At 39.6% G+C, this 16,247-nt stretch overlaps 1 pseudogene; it reads left to right on the top strand.

Annotated features, from left to right (window-relative positions):
- The first annotated feature begins 562 nt into the window (after nt 1-562).
- Nucleotides 563-16,247, top strand: part of LOC112392711 (28S ribosomal protein S31, mitochondrial pseudogene) — a 98,554-nt pseudogene continuing 82,869 nt past the window's right edge.

The following is a 16,247-nucleotide window of genomic DNA, read 5'->3' on the forward strand; positions in this document are numbered from 1 at the left end:
TATAACAAAGTGAATCAGTTCTACTTATACATACATTCCCATATCCCCTCCCTCTTGCATCTCCCTCCCACCCTCCCTATCCCACCCCTCCAGGTGGTCACAAAGCACCGACTCATTTATTGTTCACCTGGTAGTGTACACCTCTTAATCCCCCTCACCTATTTCTCTCCTCTCCCTGCCTCCCTCCTCTCTGGCAACCACCTGTGTGTTCTCTGTATCTATGACTCTGTTTCTGTGGGGTTATGTTTGCTTATTGATTTGGTTTTAAGATTTTTTTTTTAATCTTCAGATACGAGTGAAATCATACAGTATTTTTCTTTCCCTTTCTGACTTATTTCACTTAGCATAATACCCTTTAGGTCCATCAATGCTGTCACAAATAAGGTTCCATTCATTTTTATGGCTGAGTAGTATTTCACTGTATATATATACCACATCTTCTTTATCCATTCATCTGTGGCTGGGCAGTAGGATTGCTTCCATGTCTAGGCTATTGTAAATAGTGCTGCTATGAACGTTGAGGGCAGTAGCCATTTGGGGGAACTCATTCTACTGTAATAACATGAACCTTGGCAAGCACTTTGGAATCCTCCTTCCAGCTTATCCTCTGGGAGGCCAGAAGCAGCCCTATACCCTCCTACAGCTGAGCAGACAGGTGTGCAGGGACCCAGCCCCACCATCCAACAGGCTGGCACTTGAGCCATGCCCACCTGAGCTGCACAAACAGCTGCGTGTGAATCCATCCCTGGTCACCAGCAGGCCTGCAGAATTCCCGGGCTGCACAACTAATTGCACGCGAAGCCAATTCTGCCCTTCAGTGGGCCCACAGCTACCGCACATACCACAGGCTCACAGCCAGCTGGGCCAGTGTCCAGCCCCACCTACCAGTGCACCCACAGTAGGTGGATATCCCTGTTGCTTATCCTTATCTATTTTATACATAGTAATATGTATCTCAATCCCATATCCCTGTCTTGCCTCCCCACTTTTCTCTCCCCAAAATGAGAAAATTAATCATTGTCTTTGTAGAACTATTGTTATTGTTTCAAGAGGACAAGTCTGTGTAGTGTTGAAATGCTCTTGAAAAAATAGGTCAATAAGCTATGAGGTTCAGGTTATCAGAAATCATTGTTTCTGAATAATTAAATCACATACTAGATAATAATATTAAGACCATGCTCTGGAACTTAATAGAATGTCCGATCAGAAACTGAATTTCCCATAAGTCATTAGTTGTGTTCCAGGGGTGTTTTTCTCTATTAGAGAACAACTGTGATAATTTTAAAAGAGGAAACCTACCCAAGATGACACCTCTCAAGGTGGCAGCATGTTGCAATGCCTGAAATCTGGAGCCATCTGGATTTCTTAATTAAAGTAGTGATTCTAGCAACTTTTACTTAATCAAACTGAAATTATGAATTTCTTGCTTGCTGTGTTTTTTATTGTTACTAGATACTAAATATTAATAGCATATTCAACTTGAACCAAGACTGACATCTATGCTAAAAGATAAGGTCTGAAGTTTACTTACTTTTATGGTAATAACTAAAGTGATCTTAAAATCTTTTTATTTAATTTTATTTTTCTTGAAATGATTTTTGGTTGATTAATATCTTCTTAGAAATTTTCTCAATTAAGTCAACCTTAAAGAGAGATGACTATCTCCTATTGTCATTATTTTTAATCTTTATAATTATTATATCTCACAATTACTGGCATTACAATCGATTCCAAACACGTACATACACATAGTCAATTAAATGGTTAAAATACTTAGATATTTACAAAATATCTCAAAATATATTCAGTTGGCTTGCTCCAATCTTTGTGGATCCAATCTCTCAGCAACAGAAAAATATATACATTCAGAAATAATAGGAAAATTTCAGGACAAATCATCTAATTAAGTAAAAATCTTTGATTCCTTTGTTTCACCTTCAGGTTTGCAACTATCAATTAATTTAGAGCAAAGAACCTAAAGATGATAAAATCGGGGTACTTTCCTTTGTACAAATTTTATTATACATTATTTTATAGTGCAAATTTAGTAAATGGTAAACAATTCCATTAACAATTTGCTGGCTTATTCATGTTTACAATATTTAGAATTCATTTGAGTTACTAGCTGATTAGTTTAAAGAGATTTAAAACTGTTTTAAGGGGAAGTGGATTTAGAGCTGTTTGGATCAGTGATCTTGTCATTACTCCTTTGTAGAATCTATAGTTCTGGTGTAGGGCCCAAATGAAACTGTTTAAATTATTTATCCTATATAACTCTAAAGGTATTAGACTAGAATTAGTGAATTTTTTCAACTTTCAGGATAGTTTTATGACTACTGAATTACCAGCCTAGATAAGTGTTCAACTATAGAACATTTAGAGGAATACTTTGCATTGTTATAATGAGAGCTGAAAAGTAGAAAGCACCACCAATGTTGTTCTCATCATTCTGGAAATTGGAGTTTGGTAGAAAGAAACGAAATTATAGATGTAAAATCAAAGTGAATGCATTGATTAGGAACCACTAAAAATGCAGAACTATATGGCATTTCAGAACCATCCTCTTTAATTCTTTATATGAACACTTTACCTCATATTTGAAATACTTTACAATTACAACATAACTCACATCAGAAAGGTATTTTTGATTATTTCATAAACAAAATAGTTTAGAAGCCATACTTCTTTTCACAACACCCTGAAAAATATATACTTCATCTTCTCATGCTTTGAAGATTTTCTTTCAAAATAATGTGTGTACCATATAGTTCTCCACTGATTATTTGGTTCTTGAGACTTGTTGGGAATTTGTGAAAATTTTTGCCAATCATTTCTGCCAATGAGTAATCAGTTTAAAACAGAAGGTATCATAGAATCAAATTCTTGCCAGAGACAAACTATTTTCACATATCGGGTACTAATTCATAGACCTCCTAGAAACATAGCATAATGACAAGAGTTGTATATGTTTCAGATTCATAGAGCATATGTTTTGATTTCTAAACATCTAACTCATGCAAGTCTATTCAATTTTTCCATCTTTTTTGATCATTTTGTGCAGACACACAGTTGTAGACTGGGGATGTACATATAAAAGGCCTTTACCCTGAAGGATCTCCCAGTTTATTGGGGTTCACAGAGGGATGCTGATATCTATCTGTGGTATCAGTCACACGTAAATAACAAAATAGCATGAGAAATACTATCACATAAATTTGCACAATACTTAAGGCGGTTAGATGTGGATGATCAAGGGAAAGCATATGATAGAAGGTAATATCTGAGCTGTACCCTGCATAACAATATGAAAGGTCACATTTCAGATTCAAATTGCTCTGGCATTAAATCTCAGCTGTGTCAACACAATTTGCTATGTGAACTAATTAGCCTTACTTAAGCCTTAAAAGGAAGATTTTTTATATTAAGATACCATCACAAATTAAGTAGCTTGCCTATACTCACATAGATATTGAGTGGTGGAACAGGAATCGGAACCCAAGGAAAGTTGGCTCTAGATTCTGCTCTTAACCACAATCCAATAATGGATAGCCTCATCATCCTCAGTAGTTCCGCCTCACAATCTGTGATAAGAACTCTTAATTATTTCAGGGTTGTGTGAGTCATATCTACCAACTATTTTATTTAGAGAAAATTTTTACAAAACTCATGAAAGACTTCAATAGTTCAAGTTTAAACTGCTGTTTAAACTTGTTTTTCTTTGATGAGTAATGAGGCCAGAATGTCAGCTCAGCCTGATAAACCACACTTCAAAAAAATCATCACTGGGCTTCCCTGGTGGCGCAGTGGTTGAGCGTCCGCCTGCCGATGCAGGGGACGCTGGTTCGTGCCCTGGTCCGGGAAGATCCCACATGCCGCGGAGCGGCTGGGCCCGTGAGACATAGCCGCTGAGCCTGCGCGTCCGGAGCCTGTGCTCTGCAACGGGAGAGGCCACAGCAGTGAGAGGCCCCCGTACCGCGCCTTTAAGAGGAGGACTGGAATACTTCATTTAGACAAGGGGTAGGAATTGTGTGTAGTATCATCTGAGGATGGACTAGCCAAAAAAGAGTTCATTTCTGGCCCCAAACTTGCCTTCTCTATTACTTCAGTAGTATAATTGCTTATTATTGCAACAAGAGAGAAATTCTGGGGCATTAGATAATTAAAACCATTTGTCTTTCTTCTTGTCAAGCTTTTTATTTATTTTCTTTAGTGAATGACATTTCAAATGTACTGTAAGTTTATTTACTAACCTATTATTGAATTATATAATATAAATGTATAAACGTATAAAATGTATATAATGAATTTTCACGAAGTGAACACGTACATAATCATCCAGGTGGAGAAGTGAAACATCAGAAATCAGTCATCCTTGTGCCGTTTCTTTTTTGTTTGTTTGTCTGTTTTTTGCGGTACGCGGGCCTTCTTGCACTGGTGTGGCCTCTCCCGTTGCGGAGCACAGGCTCCGGACGCGCAGGCTCGCGCAGGCTCAGCGGCCACGGCTCACGGGCCCTGCCACTCTGCGGCATGTGAGATCTTCCCGGACCAGTGCACGAACCCGCATCTCCTGCATCGCGTCTCCTGCATCGGCAGGCGGACTCTCAACCACTGCGCCACCAGGGAAGCCCCAGGGAAGCCCCAGGGGAGCCCCCTTGTGCCCTTTCTTAATTATTACACCCTCTTTCATCTAATATAATCACTATCTAGACATTTAACACCATAGATTTATTTTAGCTGTTTTTGAACTTTAAATAAATGGAATCATATAGTATATACTTTCTTGTATTGGGCTTCTTTCACTCAACTTTATGGTTGTTTTTCTGCATGTAGCAATATTATTTTTGTTGTTGGATAGTACTTCACTTTGTGCATATGACATGATCTATTTATCTATTTTACTCTTGATGAATATTTGAGCATTAAATTAGATTCCTAGGGCTTCTATAACAAATAACCACAAAATGCTGGCTTAAAAAAATAGAAATTTATTGCTCACAGTTCTGGAGCCTAGATGTCTGAAATCAAGGTGTTGGCAGGGCCATATTCCCTCTGAAGCCTATGGAAGACAAGACTTTTTGCTTCCTGTAGCTCCTGATGTTTGCCAGCAAGCCTCGTCTTTCCTTGGCTTGTAAATGGATAAGTCCCACCTCTGCCTCCATCATCACATGGCCATTTTCTCCCTATATATCTCTTCTTATAAGGACATTAGCCATATTGAATTAAGGACTCACTCTGCTCCAGTATGATCTCATCTTAATTTAGCCAATTATATATTCAACAACCCTATTTCCAAGTGAGGTTATATTCTGAGGTACTATGGTTTAAAACTTCAACATCTCTTTTTGGGAGACACAAATCAACCTGTACTAGGATTACTATAAACATATAAAACCACTGTGAACATTCTCAGGCATGTCATTCAGTGTACACATCAATGAATTTCTATTGAGCATATGTCTAAGAGTAGAGTTGCTAGATCACAGGATATATTTCCTGGTGTTTGTACCAGTTTACACTGCTACCAACAGCTATGAGGATTCTAATTCTCATATCCTTCCCCAAACTTGTAATTCTTCATTTTTTTTTAGTCATTCTGGTAAGTAATGGTATCTCATTGTGGTTTTAATTTTTATTTATCTGTTATTATTAAGATATAACTGCTGGCCTTCCCCAGTGGCGCAGGGGTTGAGAGTCTGCCTGCCGATGCAGGGGACGCGGGTTCGTGCCCCGGTCAGGGAAGATCCCACATGCCGTGGAGCGGGCTTGCTGAGCCTATGCCCTGCAATGGGAGAGGCCACAACAGTGAGGGGCCCACGTACTGCAAAAAAAAAAAGATATAACTGCTTATCATAAGTTTATTGGCCATTTAGATATGCCTGCCTATGCGTCTTGCTTTTTTCCTATTGGGTTGTCTGATTTTAACTTTTTACTGGTTTATAGTAGTCTCTGATTGATTATGCAAATAATCTGTCTCATATATCGCAAATACCTTTAACCCTATACCTTACATTTTCACTCTCTTAATAGTGTTTACAAATAAAGAGGACTTCTTTATTTTAATATAGTCTAATTTATCAATCTGTTAATTTGTAGTTAGTGCTTTTATTTTTGATCTTGTTCAAGAAGTCTTTTGTAACTCAAGATTATAAAGATATTTTCCTAAATTATCTGCTAGAAATTTTCTTGTTTTATTTTTCACATTTAGATCTACACTCTATCTGGAATGAATTCTGGTGTATGGTTCAGTTTGTGTCACTGCTAATTTTCTTTCTCCTATGGGTACTTAATGAAACCATCCTCATTTACTAAAAATACCATACTGTGCCCACTGCTCCCAGTACCATCTTTTTATAAATCAATTGTTCATACATATGTGGGTCTGTAATTATGTTTTCTATTTTGTTCTATGATTATATTAATATTAATCCAATCAGGAATTGGAAACTGGGCCTCAGTTCCTTATAGGTCTTGCCAATTTCTGATTTACTCTACTCTTAGCAAACAGTCCTTTGGGGTCCTCACTAAAATTCTGGTGTATCTATTAGAGCCATTCTTCCTTTGTCAGTCCTGAATCTGGCTTTTGTTCATCCAGCCCTATAATTCTTCTGAGAGCTTTGCAGAACTTCTAGTCTCTCAGCCACTCCTTTCAAACTGGTAAATGCCTTGAGGGATGAGTGACTCCAAATGTCTGGCTCAATTCTCAGCACTCTTGCTCCACAGAATCAGAAGGCCTCACTGCCTTTGAAGATTTCCAGTGACTTCAAAATTATTTTAGCATTATTTCATGTTACCTACCTACTTATTTTCAGATGGAAAAATGGTCTAAAACAAGCTAGTACAACATTGCTAAGGGAAAACATACTTTATTGCATTTTGAATTATTTAATGTTGGACAATATCTCTATGATGGTTATATAAAGAGTTGACATCTCCATCTATTTAAAGAAGTATGGTGAATAATATATTTTATTATATATATATATCAATGCTATGTCAACCAACCAAAACTCCCAAGATAGGAGTGGGGAGGGCATGACCATAATTATACAGACTATATTTTATTTTCACAGTTCTTTCTTGGGAAGCGACAGCCTAACACAATAGCAAATCTTCAGCTTTCATATGTTTTGCCCCAACAAGCACTACTCATGTCTAATAGTTTATTCTGCCATTTTATTACCCTGTCCATTGCATTACTTTTGCGAGTCAGCCACCACCATTACCTCCTGTTGTCTTTGTTATCCTCCCATGCCTTTTTTTTTTTTTTTGGCTGCACCACGTGGCTTGTGGGATCTTAGTTCCCCAACCAGGGGTCAAACCTGGCCCCAGCAGTGGAAGCGCCAGTACTAGCGACTGGGCCGCCAGGGAATTCCCTGGCCTTTTTTTAACTTCCATTGGAAGTTAAATTGGAGGGGTCCATTTATCTCCTAGGAGATAAAGAACTGCAAATATTGCCAAGACCCTGTTTATTGTCAGTGGTACACTATTAAGTGTAAAGATGAAGTTAATTAGAAGCCAGAAACATTACCTTGGAAAAAACAGAACTTCCCAGCCTGTTTGTCTTTTCATTGGTTTAAGTCCCAACATCATCTAAGATATAACATAGTTCTATCAGTCAGGGTCTTAACAGGAAACAGAGGGTACAATCATATTAACATTATTGTGGAGGGTTTATTTAAAAGAGATTCATTATAAATGTGAGGGTGAACCATAAGGGACAGTGTAGCAGAACTGGAGGAACATAGGGCTAGAAGCAACAGCAGAACTGTCACTGCCCTTAGTCCCAAAAGGATGAGTAGAGGGAGAAATTGCTGGAGACAGAAAGGAGAGAGAGCTATACATGGTATCTACCTTGAGAACAAGTAATCAATGTCAATAAACACAGCTAACTTAAGGCACCCTCCCAGGGAAAGAACAAGCATTCTGACCTCAATCTCCTTCTTCTACTCTTCTGCCTGGAATCCCCACTGGCCAAACACAACTAGAAGTCAGGCCACACAGGCAACGATGTCCATATAGGTCAATCTTGCAAGGCGACAAGGAAAATAGAGACGGATAGAGAGTGGATATGGAAGGACAAATGAGAGATATCTGGCACAATGTATATATTTTGTTCCTCAGCTCCCACTTTTGTCCTGTATCACAAGGGTGAAAATGTGATCCTAACACAGGGGATGCATAAGGTCTCCAAAGCATGAGATAATGACAGCTCACAGTCACACTCTCACACAAAACCTAAAATGTTTGATACAACTTGTGCTCTTCACATAGAGGAAAAAATTGAAAAAGGACACAATTCAGTCATATGAAATACAGCTGCTATCTTTTCTCTCTCTCTAGTTGATAACAAGGCCTAAATTGAAAATAATAGTGATATTTTTCCACCACCAATGTCACGGTTTCCTAGCCTTCTGTGAGCCCCTCATCTGAACAAAATCTTCAACCCTGCAGGATATGCCTCCTTGGTGGTCTTGTCTTTATCTTTATTGGATTATTAAGCTTTTTTGTTATATAGGATTATAGGGTATGAAAGAGTATTAATCTAGATTCTCAAAAAAAACAGAACATATAGGAGATGTCTATATCTACATCTATGTCTATAGCTATGTCTCTAACATTACCTGCTTTCTATTGGTAAATCTTATATATTTTTTTCTTTTTTTCTTTTTTTTTAAAGAAATTAGCTTACACAATTATGGAGACAGAGAAGTCCAACATCTGAATTAAGAAAGCTAGAGACCCAGGAGAGCAAATAATCTTTTCTGAGTCCAAGGCCTGAGAACCAGAAGGGCTAATGTTGGAAGTTCCAGCTTGAGTCTGAAGTCAGAAGAAGGCTGATATCCTTGGTCAGAGACAGGCTTTCAGAGAGAAAAAATGTATTGATATTTAAAAATTTTATTTAGCCTTCAAAGGATTGAATGGGGCTGTTCACAATGGGGAAGGCAACCTGCTTTACTCAGTCTACCAATTCAAGTGTTATACTCATCCACAAACACCCTTACAAACACACACAGAAAGTTTAACCAAATAACCGGGCCCAACGGCCTAGTAAAATGGACACATAAAATTAACCATCCCAAGGAGTACTGGATGTGTCCCAGAGAATCCCCTGGGATCTACACATAGTCCTTCTTGCTCTTTGTGTGACAGAAGTCCACTTCCTCCTAGAAATTGAACTTAATCACCAGGACAATAATCTCTTTCTGTACCTATTGGTGAAGAAGTATGAAAAGCCCTAAAAGATCAGCTAGCAGTCTTAATTTTCAATTCATTGGAACAGTTTCCCTAGTCTCTGATAAAATCAATCTTTCCTTAGGCCCAAAACTATAAAAATGCACTTAGCCCAAGGTCACAGAGATATGAATCAAGTATCCATCCACTGGGTTACTAGGTATAATATTAACAGGGTTCTTGTTTCCCAGGCCTATGCATCATGGATATGTGAGAGATAGCAAATCCTGTAGATAACCCCTTCAATAGATTGAGTGTTCCTTATTAGCCATCTCTGTGACACCATTTTTCCATTCTATAAAGTCAGATGTTCCTGAATGGTCGGATACATGGTAGAGTGGTGAATTCCATGGAACTGAGATCTTTGATGCACTTTTTTGTCATAAAATGTATCCCCTCTTTAGGTGATGTAGTAGGGTGAATAGTGTCTCTTCAAAATTCACATCCACCCAGAACCTCAGATTGTGAACTTATTTGGAAATAGAAGTTTTACAGATGTAATTAGGCAAGAATTAAAGTGGGATTATACTGGATTAGAGTAGGCCCTCAATCCAATGAGAGTTCCATTATAAGAGACAGAAAAGGACACACAGAGGCACACCGAGAAAGTGGTATGAAGATGCGGACAGAAAATGAAATGATACCTCTATAAGCCGAGGAATGTCAAGGATTGCTGGCAACCACCAGAAGCTAGGAAAGAAGTATTGTATGGTGTCTCCCTCAGGGCCAGAAAAATCAGTTCTACAGATATCTTGTGACTTTTGGACATGCTTGGGCCTATCTTATATATATACTTTCTATGTTATAATGAAATGCTATTATACACATAGAAGGTTTGGTAGCTTTGATATTACCCATGTTATGATGTTAAATTTGAGAAGTATATGGGGGCTTCCCTGGTGGCGCAGTGGTTGAGAGTCCGCCTGCCGATGCAGGGGACCTGGGTTCGTGCCCCGGTCTGGGAGGATCCCACGTGCCGCGGAGTGGCTGGGCTCGTGAGCCGTGGCCGCTGAGCCTGCGTGTCCGGAGCCTGTGCTCCACAACGGGAGAGGCCGCAACAGTGAGAGACCCGCGTACCGCAAAAAAAAAAAAAAAAAAAAATTTGAGTAGTATAGTCACTTGGTCACCTATGGTGTGCCATTCAGTTTCTAACAGGACCAGTAGTAAGCCAGGAGCTTCACTTCAAATAGTTGTTTCAGGGACCAAAATATGTGGGATCAGTGCCATGATTTTCCTATTGGGGCCTAGCATAGGTTCTATACAACATTTTCCTTGGCAACAGTCACCTCCAGTATCATTGCGCTGCTGAGTCATGGACGTATGTTCCACTCAAAACTTCCACAGACAAAGAAGTTCACTGAGCTTTGTGTCTCTTGTTTGGAAAAGGTAGCACAAGGTACAGTGACATATACCTCTCTTTAGATTGGATACTTTTGGATATTTTAAGTGTCTGAATTCCCAGACATTTCACTGACGTGATATTTCTCTGAGCCTTCATAGGGTTTACTTCCAGCATTCTAGCATGTGATGTCTTACTAAGGGATCAAAAGTGCTTTCTACATCTCGTGTACCAGGTTCAGTTGGTTATAACATGATTAGTGTAATGGACCCATGTGATGTTCTATTGGATATCTAAATGATCAAGATTCCTCTTCCTATATTATGACAAGATGAAAAAGAGATGCCAAGGCCCTGGGGCAAGACAGTAATAGTTTGGGGGAAATTCACAGTACATCCTTAGACCACATTGCATGGCTCTTCCTCAGGGCCCTCTGACCATCTCCTTAATAATGGTACTTCAGAACAGAGAACCAGCTTAGATTTGAGAATGGGTAAAAGGCCATAAATCTTTGCTTGGGAAATTCAAGTTATACACCTCCTCGGCTGTCGTATTTTTTCCCAGTCATCCTCCATATAATACAAGCAATACCTTACAAGGTTGGCCATTTGTTTCACTTCTAGGGACCTCACAATAAATGTCATCACAACAAATCTTTATGAGTTAAAAATACAGTAAGTCCCCTACATACGAACCTTCAAGTTGCAAACTTTCAAAAATGCGAACATGATTTTGCGTGTCCAATCACGTTAAGTTAGTTCACGTGTCTCGTGTACATTGTCATGAGCGTGCATCCTGTACAAGTGGTTGTGCCTTTGTGTACTTTACTGTACAGTACTGTATAGAGTACAGTAGTACAGTATCTTTATTTCCAGCACAGGATGTCTAGAAGCAGGCAAAAAAACAGTGGTGATGTAGCAGGTACTGCTGAGAAGTGCCAGTGCCAAGTGATAACAATGGAAACAAAAGTGAAAATAATTGAGAGAGTGGAACCAGGCAAAAGGATATTAGATGTCGTTCATTCTTATAACATGAGTTGTTCAACCATCGGCACGATTCTAAAGAACAAGGGCACGATTGTGGAATGTGTGAAGTCTGCTGTGCCGATGATGTTGACAATAATATCCAAGAAGTGTGGAAAAATGATGGGGGAGATGGAGCAACTTCTCAGTGTGTGGTTGCAGGATCAGCATCAGTGTCGAGTCCTGCTCAGTTTAATGCTGATTCAAGAGAAAGCTAAAAGCCTTTATGAAGACTTGAAGATGAAACGTGGCGAAGAATCAGAGGGCACATCTTTTCTTTTTTTTTTTTTTAAAGCAAGCATCAGCCTTTTTTTAAATAATTAATTAATTAATTTGTTTATTTATTTCTGGCTGTGTTGGGTCTTCGTTTCTGTGCGAGGGCTTTCTCTAGTTGTGGCGAGCAGGGACCACTCTTCATCGCTGTGCGCGGGCCTCTCACTGTCCCGGCCTCTCTTGTTGCAGAGCACAGGCTCCAGGCTCGCAGGCTCAGTAGTTGTGGTTCATGGGCCTAGTTGCTCCACGGCCTGTGGGATCTTCCCAGACCAGGGCTCGAACCCGTGTTCCCTGCATTGACAGGCAGATTCTCAACCACTGCACCACCAGGGAAGCCCCTAGAGGGCCCATCTTTTAATGCAAGCCATGGTTGGTTTCATCGGTTCAAGGCTAGAGCCAACATTTACAAGGTAAAAGTAAGTGGCAAGACAGTAAGTGTGGATATGGTAGCTGCCCAGGAATTTCCTGAAATGGTTCGAGAAATTATTGATGAAGGCAAGTTTACCTGAGTAGGTTTTTAATGTGGATGAGCAGGACTGTACTGGAAGAGGATGCCAGACTGAAGTTACATCAGTAAGGAGGAAAAGTTGATGCCAAGCTATAAAGCAGAAAAGGACTGGCTAACTGTTGTTTGGTGCCAATGCTTCTGGTGATCTGAAGCTGAAGCCTCTCTTAGTTTATCATTTAGAGAACCCAAGAGCCCTTAAAAACATAGCCAAGGGCTTTCTTCCTGTTGTGTGGAAGAGTAACCCCAAAGCCTGGGTTACATAGGCCATTTTCCAGAACTGGTTTTTCCACCACTTTATCCTGGAGTTAGAGAAATATTGCTTGGAAGACATCCCATTCAACAGTCTTTTGCTGCTTGACAATGCTCCAGGCCACCCCACATTCATGGATGACTTTCATCCCAAAGTCAAAGTGCTGTAGTGCCTCTGCCACCAAATACTATGTCACTCATAGTATAGTATATACTATGTCATAGTTACAGCGACTTTCAAGAAATATTATTTACGTCACATTTTTCATCAGGCAGTAAAGGCGAGTGATGAATCAGGAATAACCTTGTGACAATTTTGGAACAACTATAACATCTACAGGACCATAAAAAAACATTGACTTTGGTTGGCATGAGGTTACGGCCATCACCATGAATGGGGTTTGGAAGAACCTTTGCCTGCAGTTTGTTCACAATTTTCATGGATTTGGGAAGGTGAATGAGGAGTCCAAAGAGGTCTTCAGCAACTTAGTGACCCTTAGTGAGAAGCTGCAGATAGATCTTCAAGAGGACGACTTCATTAAACTCCTTGTGGTGCAACACGAGGAGCTCACTAATGAAGACCTGATGGAATTGGAGGCCCAGAGAAAGGATGAAGAGAGACAAGAGGAAGAAGAAGTAACTGAAGAACTGAAGAGATTCACAACACAGGAAATGGCAAGGGGGTTTTCTTTATTTGAGGAAGCACTGTTAGTTTTTGAGGCACAGGACCCAAACGTAGAACAGTACATGAAGGATTCAGCAGCCGTTCAGAATACAATCTGGTGCTACCCTGTCATCTATGATGAGAAAAAAAGAGCTACTACCCAGACATCACTGGATCATTTTTTCAAGAGGGTAGATAGAATTGAATCCAGCAGGGAACCTGGACCTGTGCCATCCACGTCAGGTTTGAGTGACATTGCAGCTTGCCCTCCATCTCCTATTGCTGAGGATCCTTCAGCTCTGCCATCTCCCACCTCCTCTCCCTCCTCCAGTCAGTAACTCTTCTTGCCTGTTCACGCGATGCCAGCCCCTGGATGCCAGCTGTTGTGCTGTACTACTGCACTTTTCAAGGTACTGGACTGTAAGATTGAAAATGTTTCCTTTATTTTTTGTGTTTGTTTTTTATGTATTATTTGTGTGAAAAGTATTATAAACCTATTACAGTACAGTACTATATAGCTGACTGTGTTAGTTGGGTACCTAAGATAACTTTGTTGGACTTATGAACAAATTGGACATGCTCTTGGAATGGAACTCTTTTGTATGTGGGGGACTTACTGTACTTTCTATACCATTCCATTCCTCTGGTTTATTGTAGTTATTGTCTACCTTGTCTCTGACAGATGTAAACCATACTCCTCTGGAATCCCATGATTCACATTGAAATAAGGAAACCTAACTGCATATTTGCAGCCCATCACCACCAAGGACAATGATAGCCCCCTTACCAGTGATTTCTTCATGCCTTACTAACTTGGTGAAAGGACTGTTTTTCTGAGCCTTTCACACGATAGATCCAGTCCAAACATCCCCACTTACTGAAACTTTGAAATCCATACTATATAGTATGGCAGTTAAGTTCCAGCATGTTGACTCTATTAACTGTAGGTCATCATTGAGCACAGACTACTACTATTCAACTGTTTTAGTCCTTTCAGGCTGCTATAACAAAAATATCATAAAATGGATGGCTTAAACAACAAACATATATTTCTCACAATTCTGGAGATTTGGAAGCCAAATCAGGGCGCCAGCATTGTCAGATAGGGATTTCTTAGGAGTCTCTTTTATAAGGGCACTAAACCCATTTATGAGGTCTCCACCTTCGCACTTAGTCACCTAATTCTAAGTATCTCCTCAAGGTTCCATCTCCTAATACCATCACAGTAAGGAGTAGGGTTTCAACATGCATTTTGGAGGGGACACAAACATTCAGTCCATAACACCAACATAGTGTCATTCTCAGGTCCTTCAGCCAACCCATTACTTCTCAAGTATTGGACAAAGATACCCATATCAATATGAATGGATTTGGCAACATTGTTTTCTATTTTCCTCTCTTGGTATAACACTTGTAGAGTCCATTTATTCCCCAGGTTCTTGCCAATACTAATTAGCAAGATTTTTAAAAAACCCTTTGAATTATAAACTATTTCCTCCCAAGTAGGCTTACTTCTGTCCAAGTTTTTTATTGGTTTGGAGGCAGTGAGTGGTGCTAAGTCTTAAGGAGGGTCAGTAATAACTTGTGTGTCATTTAAAGGCTTTTAGGCAGAAGAGGACTATATCCACAGGAAGAGGATACTTTGAGATTTAAGGTTTCAACCTTTTCATATATACCTAAATTGTTTTATTCGATGGGTCAGTGTCTCATTCCCTACTGACTTGTCTTCTCACTTGAGAAACATGGGGTGATTGAGTATTGAAACAGCCCTGCAACTCTGCACATGTTCCAAACAAATCCAGAGCCTGGACCTGAAATCAATACTTGAAGCTCCAAACTCCAAACTCCATAAACAATATTTTTGATTGTAATAATTTATATACCATTATTTATCATTTATGTCTCTGTCTTTTTAAAATGATGGAACCTGCAGCACTCAATATAATGTGAAGACTTGTTATAAAGAGAGAAAGTATTTCTAGCCCAAAAATGTTTTGTTTATAGACAAAATTCCTAGGATACATTTGAGAAGGTAGGAAGAGAAAGATTTCACATAGTTGAGAACATTAATCCCGGTCCTTATCCTATAAGTACAAAAACTGATTTGAAACTGCTGTGGTGGCCTTGTGTTTCTCCACTTGTGTTCTTAATTTGTATTCGTAGCTCTTATACTCTTTTGCTCTTATGTGCATTCTTAAGGTATTATAAGAGAATCCAGGTGGTTCAATAGTCACTATATGTGGTAACAATGAAGTGACTCAGAGCTTTGATTTCTCCAGGCTTTACCCTCTACCTGCACTTCATCTCATGCCACCAGCAGTGATAATTTCAGTAATCGCAAAGCCAGATTACCATAGATCACCTGTGTCCCACCTATGTCCCATTTACCTTCTCCCTCACCCAGCAAGACTGTCATCCTACGTTACTCAAAATATGACTAGCACACACCAGAATCCAATTCTGACGGCCTCTTTCCTGAGGTCATTTCCGTACAAATTACTGTATCAGTCAGGGAACCAGCAGGGATCAGATGGTATGCTCAAATTAGGATAATTTAAGGAGACTTTATTTACAAAGTGACTAATTACAAAGGTATAGGTGAAGAGTGGGAAACCACAAGAGACAGTGCAAGAAGCTGGATGTAACAGCAGCAGCAGAGCTGTCATCATTAGCCATGTGGAGATAAAGGGAGGCAGGGCGCTCCAGCCAGCCTGAGGTTACATCAATTAGAGAGAACCAGAGGATCAGTTCCTTCAGTCCAATCTCATCCAGCCTAATAATTTCCTCCTGGCCCATTTTTTTCAATTCTCAGCTCAAAACCCATCTCCTCAAAGGTTTTCCTTGCCTATCTCTATAACATAGCTCCACCACCTCCCTCTCCTCAAGCACTGTCTAGCTTATTTTTTATGGCATGTATCAGCATTTGGCATTATTTTTTATGCTTCTTCTCCCTCTACAGTC

The sequence above is a fragment of the Neophocaena asiaeorientalis genome, unplaced genomic scaffold (genome assembly GCF_003031525.2).
Source record: "Neophocaena asiaeorientalis asiaeorientalis breed wild unplaced genomic scaffold, Neophocaena_asiaeorientalis_V1.1 scaffold32, whole genome shotgun sequence".
NCBI lineage: Eukaryota > Metazoa > Chordata > Mammalia > Artiodactyla > Phocoenidae > Neophocaena > Neophocaena asiaeorientalis.